Raw genomic sequence first — 13,990 nt, forward strand, 5'->3', positions numbered from 1 at the left:
AGGCAACTGGAGAGGACAGGAGCAGGGGGTCAGTGGGAATGGAACTGGAGAGTTGTGGGGGACAAGAGTCAGGGGAGATGGGCAGAAGGGTTTATAACTACTACAAGAACACACTTCTGTCCAAACGTAGACTTGGACTCAGGATTCCTGGGATTCTTTGTTCACTTGCTGTCCAGAAAATAGCTGTAAAATCCACTTGCAAAGTGGGTCTCCATCCCTCTCGGAGAAGATAATAGCTTTCTTCTGCCAGTTACTCCATTTGCTCAAGTGGTGGACGTCTAATGTGGATCTAAAGGGCCCAGCTTTTCTCATGATCCAATGGTGGGGGGGTGTCACTGATTCCATATGATAGTATTTCTTGGTGGGAGTTCAGTTTGCTTTTTTAAGAAGTTAGTTTTTTGTTTATTATTTCCTGTGTTAAGAAGGCGTTGTTAAGATTGCAAAGTCAAACTCTCAGAAATCAGGAAATGCCAGAAATAAGGTGGCTGTGCAACCTTAATTTGGCCCCCTTGTGCATATACATTATGGTACATCCTTAATTACATGATCTCACACACTATTTTTTCCACAGGCTCCCTCCCTCATTCAGTGCACAGGAGAGTTCATGTTCTGGAAACGAATTTGGCTGGTGCACTGAATGAGACTGTGTTTTCTGTAGGGCCTTCAGCTTCCTTTGTTGCAGGAGTTCAAAGGAGTGTGCATCTGAAAAATCTTCCCAATGAAAGTTTGGTTGAAACTGATACATTTGAATGAAATGTTTTGGTTTTGATTAATTAGTATTTTCCTGTTTTTAAAAAAAATGCCAAAAATTGCCAACCAGCTCCACTCACAACAGCAAGTGAAGTCCATTGGGGATGTGCTTTGAGTGTAAAAAGTACCATAAAATAAATACTTTGAAAAATTAAATTTTGACAAATATTGGTCTTAAGCTCACTGTGTCTCAGTTCTTCATCTGTAAAATAGGGATAGCGCCATTTCAACTCAGGTGTTGTGAAGATAAAGTTCATTAATATTTGGATTCTGTGGTGAGAGGATCATAGAGCAGTGTGTCAATAGCGTTGATAAAGCCTGGGGCCATACATTGAATTGTATGAATTCTGCCACTTTTTAAATCTTATTACACCAAATTCAGCATCTAGAAAAATCTCAAGTCTCTAGTCCTTATCATGGCAAAGAAAACCTAAAAAATGTGAACAAAGCATAAACTGATGTTGTTGTTTTTTCTGTCTGACTCTGCAGAATGTCTGAAAATAACAATGGGTGTTAATTGTCCCATTCATCTCAGTTGAGATCCTGTTGACTCTGCAATTCTGTGGCTGCAAAATCTGGCATTTTTCTGAGATCCATGGATTTCAGCATGTTTGCTATAGAACTTCAGGTCTTATTGTAGCCAGCCACATGGCACTTTGATGTCTTCCTGCCTGCCTGCCTACAGTTGCCTCTTTCTCTCTAGCGTTCCCCACAAGGGGAAGTTAATTGAACTTTGGTGATGTTCCCTGCACTATTCCACAGAGCCAAGCAGCAGTGGGTCAGTGAGAAAACTGAAGTCTAGCTTGCAGCCAGCAAGATGCAGGAAGGTGAGCTCAACGTATTGGTAGGCCAGCAGGGCTGCCATGGGATCAACACAACAACCAAAGTCAGGGGAGTTAAACTCAAGCGCCCTGCCATGTTACACTTTGGGGGAAAAGGGTTCTGAGCAGGCTTCCCGGATGATGTTGCAGGAGCCAAAGCTCAGGGAGTGAGGACACAAATCTCCTGGTGAGCATAACAAAATAAAAGAAAGCCATCTCTTGGAAATCATATTTAATGTCACTTGGTATTTTAAAGTCTTTGCCACAGTCAGAAGTATTTTCAGCTACATGTGTATCTATGTGTGGGGGAAGAGAATAAAAGCTATTTCATGGCAATAGAATAAATTCAATAGCATGAAATTTGGTCCGAGTGTGCCCAAGGGTCCGAACTGATGATTTAATTACTGGCTCACATGCTGTTTTTTTCTCTTGCAAAGGTGATCACGGGTTTTGAACCCAGGATTTTAAGATCCACAGCACAAATATTTTCCACTAAAGCTAAAGAAGCAACTGCTCTTGGAAGTAGGCTCCCATCCTTTATGCGGACCAGCCACTGTAGTCTGGGACAGAGCACACTTTGCCATTGGACTACATAACTCTGTGAAAGAGCTGTGGGATCTTAGGTTCTATTTCTGTCTCTGGAAGGCAACATCGATAAGACTTTGCTTTGCCATATTAGAGAGCTGTTCCTGCCTCTGCCTGAAATTACTCTGTGCAATCTCTCTCACGTTATTAATCAGATGAGGTGAATGGTCATTTCCCATGTCTTAAGGCCTTGGGCAGTAATAACAGTTGTGAAGTCCACAGAAATATTAATAGCACTCAGTAGAATAGATGAAACCAGAACCACAGATACCCTGGTTCCTATCTCAGTGCATCTTCCTCTAAACCAGATATTATGTGGGTAAAGCAGGAAACACTTGTTTGACAGCTTTCTTTTAAAAGCAAATTAAAACTGTTGTTTGAAGCTATTCACAGCTGATGAGAGATTTGGGACACTGGATGTACTCTCAATGGAGAGATTTTAGTGAGCAAGGTGCGTAAGGTGATCAAAAGCGCATTGCAAATTCAGCTTATCACATGGCTTTTACTCTGTGTGTGTGTGTGTGTGTGTGTGTGTGTGTGTGTATGCATACATTTATGACATAGTTAACAATCAGATCCATGCTAAAAGAAAATCAGTCGTGATAAATTACAGTTATCACATACTTTTGGCAACCTCACCAGCACTCTATCCACAAATTTAGCTCCTGTGGGATTTATCACATTCTAAACCTCTGAACAGCTTTGAACATGTGCCAGTTTTTACACCCCCTAGAAAAGGTTTGCTTTACATGAGTAATATGGTCATCCCAAAACACATGCCATAAAACATTTACGCTGCTCTGCATGGCTTCTCAACAGGTCAATAGCCTCCGCTTTCCTCATCCACAGCTGAGGTGGGGTTGGGGGATATGGAAATCCTCAGACCTTCACGTTCCTTTTTTTTAAACCACCCAGCATCCGCTACAGCTCAGAGCTAAGGATTAAGTTGAGGCTTTCTAGCCCTTCTATTATCCCATACCAGATCCAGACCGATTTCCCCACCCAGTGGGCCTAGCCTCATAACTACCTCTTCCTCTCTCAAAATGGGGAGAAGTTAGCAGTTTGAAGGCATAAACCCCTTACATATTTATCACTTAAACTGAATTTTTGGCAGCGGACTTTCTTTTATCACTTACTGTTTTATCATTGATTGTCCTTTCTCCTTGTTCCATCCCGCTTACCACTGCAACTCTTGAGCCGCCCAATCTCACTGTCTGTGTTCATTATGCTTCTCATCCTCTTCTCTTCTGTCTTTCCCTCTTTCTCACTTCTTTATCTTCAGTTTCGCCCTCTCATTAGTCATTCCTCTTTCTTCCTCATCTTGGCTTCCTGCCAAAAAACCAACAAAGTTTTTGTAATATAAGTAAACCAATTTTTTAAGACACAGAACTAACATAATGGGCACTTGTCATGATCTTGGGCACTTTGCTTGTAATTGTCCTTTTTCCCCATCTTCATCTGTTTTGTCATTTTCGATCATAAAATCTTTGAGGCTGGGACTGTGTCTTCCTCTATTACGTTGCCTTGCACAGTGGGCCTCAGACTCCTACTGGGGACTTTAGGCATTACTGCAATATAAAATAATCCTGTTTATGTATATGACGTAAACTGTCACATGCGGGGAGAAAACACACACGCAAAAAAAACCCCAAGCAGATGGATCCAATTAACCAATGCTCTCACAGCCTGCTGGTAATGGGAAGGTTCTGGGGTCTATATAAGCCAGACCCAGCCCATTCCAGAGGGAGAGAGGAGGAGGAGAGGCAAAACCCATGAAAACTGGAAGCTGAAGGAATGCCAAGGGTAAGAAGAGTTCCAGAAAGGACCAGGAGAAAAGACTTTCACCTTGGGGAAAAGGTGTTGAGTTGGGCATGAGCTGGGGCCTGCTTCCCTAGGAACTGTGTACTTGCCTGAGATGTCATCCTGGACCACCAGGAAAAGGAGACATTTGGAGCTGTGGGATTTGGAATTTAGAGGGTCAGTGTCACCTTAGTGATTGTTAAACTCCCTAAGATTAATCAAAATTCACCAGTTCACAATATCTATAAATATATATGTATTTGTAAGTTGTTTCCATGCCAAGAGTTTACACATTGCTCTGTACTATACATAGCAGATAAGTGCAACGTTTAAAAAAATATATTGATATAGATGGATGGATGGATGAATGATCTGGAAAGGTGGGTGAGCAGTGAAGTAACACTGTGTAGATGCAGCAAGGTTATTTAACATAGTATTCGCTGGATTTTGCTATGATGAACTTCAGAGGGTGAAATTAGGTGTTCAGGCAGCCCAATGACAGACTCAGTTCAGTGCTGATAAATGCAGACTCATTCATATTGGAAGGAAGAGAATGAACTATCTGTACATCTTACGGCTTTCTGGGTTAACTATCAACTCAGGAAAGGGAGTTGGGCATCATTGCGGACAGTTCAGTTAAGATGTCTGTTCAATCTTCAGTCACAGCCAAAAGAGCAAACAAGAAGTTAGGATGCATAAGGAGAAGAATATGGAAAATAATATTGCTATTATATAAATCAGTGGTGCATTCTTGTCTGTAATACTGGGTGGAGTACTGATCATCTTGTTTCAGAAAGGATATTGCAGAATGAGAGAGGGTTCAGAAAAGGGCAATGAGAATGACTAGGGACATGGAAAAGCTCATATGCCAAGAGATTTTAAAAGATTGGGGGTTGTTTCTATTTGAAAGTGTATAGGGGCATGATAAAAGTATATGGAAAAATAAATTACATAGAGCGGTAGAGTAGGAGCTTCTATTCTTTGTCTCATAACACAAGAACAAGAGGACTTTCAGTGGAAGTGAAAGGTAGCAAATTCAGAGTCAATAAAAGGAAATACTTTTTCACATAACTTGTAATTAGGCTGTGGCTCTCATTGCCACATTATGTCATTGAGACCAAGAATTTAGCAAAATTTGAAAAGGTTTTGGACATTCTATATGGCAAACAACAGTGTCCAGAATTATAATAGTTAATGCTAACAAAAATGTTGGAAGGGCTATAACATCTCATGCTTCAGGGATTAAGAAATTTGTGTGTGGCAAGCCAGGTGTAAATCTGTAACACTCTATCTTGCCACTCACTAAAGGGCCATGGGGACCCTGTACCAGGCACTAAAAGATGCATACTGTGCTCAGCACGGAACTTTTAGTGCATGGTGGCTGGGTCCACATGACCAGTTAGAGAGTGGCAAGCTAGTGCACTGCAGATTCACACCTTGGCCTGCCATGCATTAGGTCTCTCTGTAGCCAAACTATAACAGAGATTAGAATAAAACCTTTATCAGGGATGGATTATCCCACCTCCCGCTAGTACGGGTTTTCTTGGTGCTTCCTCTGAAATATCTGGTGCCTATGACTGTCAGCGACAAGATATTAGACTAAGGGGACCCAGATGCCTGTGTCTGATCTAGTATGACAATTTTTTATATTCGTTACAAGCCCTACAATAAATAAGAGTTGAACATTTTTGGAGAAGTAGAAACAAAAATGTTGCAGTACGTTACCAGATACAAATACCTTAGCATACCTTATTTTTATTATTCTGAGCTATAACTAAGGTACATTGTGCAGTTTTGTGGAAGATAACTTTCAAGCATTATTTCAGCTTTAAATCCTTTCAAGTCCTCTGGTGCCACTTTCAGAAGGAAAGGCTATTTTATATATGTGTGTGTGTGTGTGTGTTTTGTGTGTGTATATATAATCCCCTTATGGATGAGTAACTGGTTAAAAGACAGGAAACAAAAGGTCGGAATAAATGGTCAGTTTTCAGAATTAAGAGGCCCCCCCGTCCTTCCCCCAAGGATCGGTGTTGTTCAACATATTTATAAATGAAAAAGCAGTAAATAGTGAGATGCAAAGTTTGCAGATGATACAGATTTGCTCAAAACAGTTAAGTCCAAAGCTGACTGAGGAGAGTTACAAAGGGATCTCCCAAAACTAGGTGATTGGGCAACAAAATGGCAGTGTTGATAAATGCAAAGTAATGCACGTTGGAAAACGTAATCCCAGCTATACATACAAAATGGTGAGGTCTAAATTGGCTGTACCGCTCAAGAAAAAGATCTTGGAGTCATTGTGGATAATTGTCTGAAAACATCCACACAGTGTGCAGCAGCAGTCAAAAATCTAACAGTGTTAGGAACCATTAGGAAAAGGATGGATAGATAAAACATCATAATGCTAATATATAAATCCATGGTACTCCCACACCCTGAATATTGCATGCTGTTCTGATCGCCCCATCTCAAAAAATATTAGAAATGGAAAAGGCAAAAAAAATTATTTAAGGGTATGTGGGGGGGATTAAAAAGACTGGGACTGTTCAGCTTGAAAAAGAGACGACTAAGAGGGGATATAATAAGAGATCTATAAAATCATGACAGGTGTGGAGAAAGTGAATGAGGAAGTGGTATGTACCCCTTCATGTAACACAAGAAGCAGGAGTCACCCAAGGAAATTAATAGGCAACAGGTTTAAAACAAACAAAGGGAAGTACTTTTCAGACAACACACAGTCAACCTATGGAGCTTGTTACCAGGTTATGTTGTGAAGGCCAAAACGGTAACTGGTTCAAAAAAGAATTCAGTACAACAAGATAAATTCATGGAGGATAGGTCCATCAATGGCTATAAGCCAAGACGGTCAGGGATGTAACCCCATGCTCTGTTTATCCCTCAGCCTCTGACTGCCAGGTGCTGTGACTGGATGACAGGGCATGGATCCTTGATGATTGCCGGTTCTGTTCATTCTCTTTGAAACACCAGGCATTGGCCACTGTCAGAAGACGGGAGACTGGGCTAGATGGATCATTGCTCTGACCCAGAATGGCTGTTCTTATGTTCTTATCCATATATTTTTATTATCTATAACAGCATACTATACTTGCTTAGGGCTGTGGCACAGGGCTGTGTGAAGTAGCTAGTGCCTGTGACCAGTATGGGTATTCTACTACGATTGTCACTGGCTGCAGCCAGCCTCATTTCAGTGAAAAGGAGGCTGAGTGTGTAAGTCCTCCCTACTGGTACATAGCCTTTCCCCTGGCAGTACATCTGAGTGGTACCAACTGGTAACTGGGCCCTGGTGTATCCAGGCTAATTCTTCCAGTGATGTCATGGTAGCATGGGGCCCTAAAGGTATAACGAGCAAGTCCATTGGCACATGGAATATGTCCTTCTATTCACTAACCCATATGACCCCAGCTACCGGGTTGGTAGGGAAGACCACAATGGTTTCTGTGTGGAAGAAAGTGCTACAACAACATAGCAAAAGTGGGTGCAGGCATAGCAGTTGTCAGTTGCTGGAGAGGACACATGGAATTAATCCATATCAACAGCTATAGCCTGCATCAACCCTGGCCATTCACCTTGGAAATGCATGCCACTGGATTTCAGGAGAATGGGTGAGAGTGTGTGGATGGTGTGACGTATGCCATCACCACTGAAAATAACTTGTGTGTTCTGGTGATGGAGGAAAGTCCTACAGTGAGGAGGTAGCGATGAAGTGACAGGCATGGTGACACTGGCAGTTGTAGCTGCAGATCTGCATGTAGGCAGCCCATGACATTGGTTTCTTGGTACCATACCTGAAGATGTTTTGGCAACATCTTGGGCACCTGAGCAGCCATTTTCAGGATTACGCTACTCACCATGTGTAGAGAAGGGGCTAGAAAAGGTGCCCTAAAAATTGTCTGCTTCCACAGAATCTGACTTGACCACCGTATCTGCAAGGCCATGCACCTGTGCAGCCAGAAAATGAACAAACTGGCAGTCACAATAGCGTTGTGTTGCTTCCTATCACTAATGGTATTAAGCAGGGCTGCATAATTGGTCCCGTCCTGCTCAATCTCTTCTATGCAGCAATACTTGATGAGACATGAATGCCAGAATCGGGATATGTTTTCAATCCTCTGGAAAATTATTCAAACTGAACAGGCCGCAATCTTCTACGGAAATGTTTGAGGCAATTGTTCATGAGCTGCTGTATGCAGATGACTGTGCTCTAGATGCACATACTCAAGAAGAGATACAATTGATTATGGACAGATTCACAGAGCCTGTAAAAAGGTACAGGCTGGCAAGTAGACTTAAAAAGATAGAAGTCGTGTATCAACCTACGTCAGAGCAACCCTCAGTGAAACCAAAAGTCACCATTTATGACATCTGCGTGCCATACTGAAACCTCTCCATCAGATGTCAGGATAAAGTTACCAATAAAGTGGTTCTGGAACACAGCCACTCCACAGGGATTGAAGCCATGCTCATCACATCACAGTTCTTCTTTGAGTGCTTGCACATGTCCATTCCAACATAGGTGTGTGCGTGCCGTGAGCACAGAATTTTTTCCTCTAGCAGTATCGGTTGGGTTGGCTCCAGCACCATCTGGTGCCGCATGCTCATAGCACTGGTAAAAAACGGCCCTGCCGACCCTGCTCCCTTTCAGTTCCTTCTGACTCCCTGTGACAGTTGCTGTAACCCCTCATTGCTCAGGCAATTCACCTCCTACTGTTTTTCTCCCTTTCTTAGTGTAAATAGTTCTTGTTCTTTAATAGTTAGAAATTACTTGTTAGGTTTTAGCTAGTTTCAGACATCTCCATGCTTAGTTAGCGGGGTCATCCACTTTCCCAGTGCTGGGGCATGCCTCAGACGCCAGGTTTCAAGCTGTGCACCTCCTGTGGTAAGTCTGTGCCTTTGAACGACCCACCCTTGAGCTGTCTCAAGTACTTGGGGGAAGCTCATAGGAAAGACTGCTGCAAAATCTGCAGAGACTTTAGATCCTGAACGAAGAAGGAATGAGCTGCCCGACTGACGGTCGCCTCATGGAAGCAGCCTTAAGACCTGCCTCGGAGCCGTGCTCAGGCTCCGCAGCGAGCACCTCAGCCTCGGTGCAGAGCGCTTCTCCAATGGCTCGTGACTCCCAGCACCCATCTTCTTCCCTGGTGCCAAAGAAAAAGCGCCGCACGCACCAAGAAAAGAGCCAGTCCCTGGTGCCAAAGGTGAAAGAAGACCAGGACATAGCCAGATCCGTATTGGGCCCTTCTTCATCCCTGGCACCTCATCATCAGGTGCTTGCAACTCCAGTGTTGCTGCAAGCTCCTCTGACACCTGCGCAGGAGCCACCTCCTCAGGGCAGACAGCGTACCAGCCAGTTTGCGGTGCTGTCAACCCCTGAGGCTTTTGCAGCAGCCGGGGATCTTCTCATCTTGCCAGTCCTGGAGGTTCAAGATTTGGCACTGCCTGTGCTACCAAGCAGCAGGAAGTTATCATCAGGATCTTGCCCAGTGCCGAGGCTGCCGTCTAGGGGTAAACCCCTGTTAACAGACTTAAGATCTCCACCTTGGTGACCTTCTCCGGTACCAAGAGGCACATCATCACCTTGGTCTCTGCACCGCAGCTCATCGGACTGGGAGGTGGGATTTTATTCCCCTCGTCAGCATGGCTGACCTCGCTGCTCCCTGGGCCGTTCCTATTTCACCACGGCCCCAAGTTCAGCAGTGCCTCCAAACGTTTGGCCACCGGGTCCATGGCAACTGGAAGCTATGCGGTGGCCCTCTAGGAATCTTTGGGGGTTCCCCCACCATGGGGTACCCCCTCAAGGTGCTCATATTCCATTGTCTTGGAGGCTAAGGCACCCCCGATCGTGTGCCGAGAGATTCCAGATTTGGACTCTGGTACTGAGCACAGCACTGAATCTCAGGAGAAAGCTCTGCAAGCTCCTTCAGATGCTGGGGAACCAGTGGAGGCTCCTCAGCCCATTTTAGCCTCCTCCATCCTCCTCTCCAGATGAGGCAATAGTAACACCAGGGGTCTCCCTGCCACAAGACAACCACAAGGCATACCAGGACTAGTTAAAGTAGGTAGCCTCGAACTTGGGAGTCTAAGCGGAAGTGGTCAAGGAGGCAACACAGTCTCTTAGACGTTTTTGTCGTCAGCGGGCCCCTCTAGAGTGGCCCTACCACTGAATGAAGCCATTATGGATCTGATCAAAACCTTGTGGCAAAGCCCTGCCTCCCTCCCTCTGACAGCAAAGCACATAGAGCGTGAGTACTTTGTACCAGCCAAAGGGTATGAATTCTGCATTGCTCATTCCATCAGCCTTGCGGCATCCTGTCTCCCAGGAGCACAGAACCAACTGGCAGATCACCTCAGAAGGTTTTTCTCCTCACACCACAAGTTGTTTCTCTGGCCAGACATCATGAAGGACATCTTCCACTCAGGAGTGGAGGGAGGAGGGAGTTGGGGACTCCCCTAATAGACCTGTTTGCCACCCTCAACAGCAGGAAATGCCACTTGTTTTGCTCCCTAAAAGGTCACAGCCTGTGGTGTCTCAGGAACACATTCCTGTTGCCACAGATAAAGCACCTGTATTACGCATTTCCCCCATCCCACTGATCCACAAGGTTCTGATGAAAATTAAGCAGGACCAAGCGTGGGTCATTCTCAGAGTCCTGGCATGGCCCAGAGACCATTCATTCACCCTGTCAGTGGAGGCACCATTATGGCTTCCACTATACCTGGCCCTGATCTCCTGGGACCATGGTCAGCTGTCTTCATCTGATGGCTTGGCAGCTCCATGGCTAAATCCAAAGGAGTGGTCTTGCTCGGAGCAAGTTCACAAGATCCTACTGGGCAGAAAAAAGCAGTCCACCAGGGCTGCTTATGTTGCAAAATGGAAATAGTTCTCCATCTAAACTCCATTGTCTCCCAATGACAAATTCCACCTTTGCAGTCATCTCTGCATCTCATCTTTGAATACCTCTTAGAGCTGAAACAACACAGTTTAGCCCTCTTGTCAAGTTCACCTGGCAGCCATCTCTACCTTTCATCCCAAGTCACAACCAATCCATCTTTTCACACGAGATGGTGATCCATTTTCTCAAAGGCCTGGAAAGGGTGTACTCCCAGGTTAAAGTTCTCATTCCTCCCTGAGACCTGAACCTCATCCTATTAAAGCTTAAGGGGTGCCCGTTTGAGTCACTAGCAGTGTGTTCATTGTCACACCTTTCCAGGAAAGTGGCCTTTCTGGTGGCTATCATTTCAGCCAGAAGAGTTTCAGAGATCCGGGCCCTCACATTGGAGCCCCCACATATGGTCTTCTTCCAGGATAAAGTCCACTAGTGACCACACCTGTCGGTCCTTCCAAAGGTGGTCTCACAATTACATTGCAATCAAGAAATCTTCCTACCAGTTTTCTACCTTAAGACACATGCAACTAGAGATGAACAGTGCCTCCACTCATTGGATGTTAGATGGGCTCTGACTTTCTATATACAAAGGACCAAACCATTCTGCAGATTTACATAGCTGTTCATAGCAATAGTGGGAAGAATGAAGGGTCTCCCCATTGCATAGAGAATCTCATCATGGATTACTTTTTGTATCTGGGCATGTTACGAACTCGCAAACCTCTTTCTCCCAGCTAATCTAACGGCTCACTCCACACGGTCTCAAGCCGCCTCTGCTGCTTTCCTAGCCCAAGTCCCGATTCAGGACATCTGCAGAGCAGCAACCTGGTTGTCAGTTCACATATTCACAATGCACTATGCCATTATAGTGCCATGAGACACTATGCCAGTTTTGGTCGTGCCATCTTACAGTCAGCCTGTCCTTGAACTCTGAACCCACCTCCCTGTACAACTGCTTGTGAGTCACCTACATTGAAATGTACACGTGCAAGCACTCGAAGAACAAAAGTTACAGATCGGTTAGTAACCATTTTTCTTCTATCTGTAACTTCTGTTCTTTGAAATATGTTGCACATGTCCATTCCAAAACCCACCCTCTGTCTCCTCTTTGGGACGCGGCTGGTAAAAAGAAACTGAAAGTGAGTGGGGTTGGCAGGGCCCTTTATACCGGCGTTATGAGCGCACAGCACCAAAGGACGCTGGAGCCGACCCGACAGATGCCGCTGGGGAAAATTCCAGCTACTGTGCTTGGAGCACACACATGCCTATATTGGAATGGACATGAGCAACATATCTTGAAGAAGAAAAGTTACAGAAAGGTTAGTAACCGTTTTTTATGCTGGGCTGGTCATATGTTGAGGATGGATGACACCAGAATGCCAAAGCAGTTGCTGTACAGCAAACTGAAAATGGGTTTCTGCACCCAAGGCAGCCAGAAGAAATGCTTCAAGGACACACTGAAGCACACCTTGGAGCTGTGCAAAATATTAATATTAACTGCCGGGAGCCCGCAGCAACAGATCACCCTTGTAAGAAGCAATCAACAGTGGGGTTACTTGGTTCGAGGTTAATCACGGAGGCACAGAGGTTGACTTGTAAACAGGTAGATTTAGTGGGCACAGACTAATCCCTTTCTCAATATTGAACTATATATTCAATATGGAAAGGACTGCCATTCGTGTATTGGTCTTTTTAGTCACAAGACGTACTCACAAGACGTAATACCATTGTCCATGTCATCTTTGGTCACAAGGACAACAACAACTGAGTTAGCACCAAGTACATAAAAAATTGAGAGAGCCTCTAACACAAAGGCTTTACAATTGAAGTGTATTATGGAGGTGCCAGTTGTGGCTAGATAGCTAAGTTTTTGCACAAAAAGCAGGTATTTATGAAAAATACAGCATATCTTCTCCAAACGTATAACACTTACTTTTTGAGTGCAGAATGAATTTTCTGTGGATATACAACTTGATCCATTAGTTTAGGAGCTAAAGTTAATTTTAAAATGGGTCCCTTTAAAAGAATACTCTAAAAGAAAGTATCAGACTTTTTTGGGGGGGGGGGAGGGGGAGGGGTGTCTCTAATCATCAGAATACCAGAATAACACAGTCCTAAAACTTCACAGATAATTAAAATTCACTGAAATTTTGAGCATAGGCTACATCTGAAGAATTGTTTTTAGGATTAATGGTAATTTTTTTCTATTTTTCTTTATCATTGAAAATTCTACTTCATCAGAGGCTGGCAAATTTTCAGAGCATTCCACGAAGATCTTCTCTCATTCAAAATGGCTGCCCTTTCTTATTGTTCAGAACAGAACAGCAACCAAAAGTTGCCCTGAGTTAAGATGCCATTGTTAAAATAGCCAGCACTTCCCATTTGTTTTCAATAGGATGCAGTGTTGCCAACTCACAATTTTTGAATGGGAATGGGATGAGAAACCAGGAGAGGTGAAGAGACAGGGCTAAGAAAAGGACAAGTTGGATGGGAGGGTGAAGAAGAGGTCAAGTTTAGGGGGAATGGTCCCACCAGGAAAAGTCTGTGCCCACCAGAGTACACTCCCCTCCAGAGTCTGGAATAGAATCCCAAGCTACTAAGTCTCACTATTCCTCTGCTATTATCAAATATCTGTATTTGCTTACTGGCAAAGTGTGGCCTGTCCTGGTCTTGTGTTGGTCCCCATAGAGGATGACAATCTGCTATTGCTGTCGGTTAGTCCAGTAGCTCAGGTGGCAGAAGTCTGTGTGGTGGCTCTAAAGGTTCCACACCTGTTTGAGACCTATGTGGTATCAGTTCGAAGCCAAATGATGGGGTTTGTTTTATCGGTTTGCTCTTTTAAAAACCTAAGAAACTATACAGAGAGAACCTACCTGACAAGGTTGCACAGTCAAGCACTCAGAAGTTAGACAATGCCAGAATTAAAGCTGTCTGGGCAACCTTAATTTCACCCCCTTGTGCAATGTGCATTATGATGCAATCTTTATATAATCCCATGTGATTTTTTCCATAGGATCCCTGCCTCATTCAGTGCACAGGGTAGACCTGCTGTGGGGATGAATCAGGCTTATGTAGTGAGGGAGACTTCTCTGCAGGATTCCTGCTTCATTTGTTGCAGAAGTTGGAAGGTGT

At 44.2% G+C, this 13,990-nt stretch overlaps 1 protein-coding gene across 3 annotated transcripts in view; it reads left to right on the forward strand.

Annotated features, from left to right (window-relative positions):
* POLA1 (DNA polymerase alpha 1, catalytic subunit) overlaps positions 1–13,990 on the forward strand; it is a 351,812-nt gene that overhangs the window by 215,308 nt on the left and 122,514 nt on the right. The window lies entirely within an intron of this gene.

The sequence above is a fragment of the Lepidochelys kempii genome, chromosome 1 (assembly GCF_965140285.1).
Source record: "Lepidochelys kempii isolate rLepKem1 chromosome 1, rLepKem1.hap1, whole genome shotgun sequence".
Classification (NCBI taxonomy): domain Eukaryota; kingdom Metazoa; phylum Chordata; order Testudines; family Cheloniidae; genus Lepidochelys; species Lepidochelys kempii.